General features: G+C 43.7%; 1 long non-coding RNA gene across 1 annotated transcript; it reads right to left on the bottom strand.

The window, feature by feature from the left end:
- Positions 1 to 235: 235 nt before the first annotated feature.
- Positions 236 to 1,113, bottom strand: LOC117549111. The gene is made up of 3 exons (XR_004569417.1): positions 1,056 to 1,113; positions 771 to 858; positions 236 to 684 (listed from the first exon to the last, which is right to left on the bottom strand). It is a non-coding gene; the product is annotated as an uncharacterized LOC117549111 (long non-coding RNA).
- Positions 1,114 to 1,538: the final 425 nt, after the last annotated feature.

Here is a 1,538-nt window from a genome sequence, read left to right as displayed (position 1 = left end):
CGAGACCGACTGGCAGGGCTGCTCTCTGCTCCATGTGTGCAACCAGTTGAACTACAAGAACATGATTATTTATAGGACTTGGGGACACGAAGGCCTTGGACACCACACTGTGTGAAAAGCTGTGTGCCTTCATTTGCGGTTTATTGCGTTGTGATGTTTATAATTTAACAAATAAAGGAACAATGTTTGACAAACAAAGTGTATCTCAATGGAACAATAACAACGTTGCAAAAACTTAGAAACAAAATCCTTTATTTACCAATTTCTCAAATAAATCCAAAAATCTTTTTGTGTTAGCCTGATTGGCCTCAAAGCGTTCCTGCTCTCGTTGGGCCTCCTCTTTCAGAAACTCTAATAGGGCCCCCCTACTTGCCCTCTTCTTCTTGGCAGGCGGGGGACTGAGAGAGGTGGATGGCTCTTCATCCAGTGTAGTGGTGCTGCTACTTGTGCCAGGCTGCCCAGGATCCTCCTCTTCCTCCATTGCCTGGCCACAAGGAGCAGCCCCAGCTCCACTGGATGAAGAGCCAATCCCACTGGGGGCCACGTCAGCCGAGTCCATCAGGACTGGAGGCTCCATGGATGGCCGACTCCCAATGGCTTCATGCATCAGGGAAAACCACGACCATGTGGCTGCCGTGGCCTCCACCGCATCTGTCCCTGTCCCTGTAGGGGGGTTTTCAGCTCCTGAGGGAGAACAAGGAATGTATGAGTCAGATGAAGACACAATAGAAATAGCTGCATTGTATGCATCTAGAAATACAATATCTCACCTTATATTTTCTTTTCAGGTTGTCCCACTTTTTTGCCAGTTGGGTGGGAGTGAGCAACTCCTCCAACTCCATCTTCTGCAGAACCTCTCTGTGGAGTAAACCATTTCTTAAATTATAGCATCCAGGCATGCAAAGTCTGATTACTTCTGACAATATGGTTCATGCATAATAATTCCATGACACACTCAGGTTCACTGTGGTTCATTCACAGTAGTGGTTACATTGATTATCATACCATGCACCAAAACAACATTGTCAAACAACTCATGTAGAACTGTAGCTCACCCCCAGGCCTTCTTGGCTGTGAAGCTCTTTCCTGTAAACAGGTGCTCATTGTCAGTCCTCTGTTGAATGAGGGCTCTGGTTTGGGCCTCCGTCCTTGTTTAAGGAGAATTATGTTATATACATCAGCAAAATGAAACCTTAAGCGATTAACATTTCACTCACATAATGCTGCATATAAATGACAGCTTCATTTTTTAATTGAGCCGATTTGAATGTATTGAATTATTTATTACAAATACATTGTGACTGCCAGCCAAATGAATGATGGTACCTTAGTTACGTCTGTATGTGGCAGGTAGCCTAGTTAAATGAAGAAACAAGTGGTTTCCAACCTAAATATGTCCGATAAATAACGAATGCTGCGTGTGTATACGCACGTTATGTAGCCTATTGCAAATCTTGCCTTTAGTTGGGCATTTCACATGAACATTGTTGAGAAAATATAAAGCGTTCAATAACAGAAATATATGAGTTGTGGGTTAA

The sequence above is a fragment of the Gymnodraco acuticeps genome, unplaced genomic scaffold, assembly GCF_902827175.1.
Source record: "Gymnodraco acuticeps unplaced genomic scaffold, fGymAcu1.1, whole genome shotgun sequence".
Taxonomy (NCBI): Eukaryota; Metazoa; Chordata; class Actinopteri; order Perciformes; family Bathydraconidae; genus Gymnodraco; species Gymnodraco acuticeps.
This window is presented reverse-complemented; position numbering and strand designations above follow the sequence as displayed.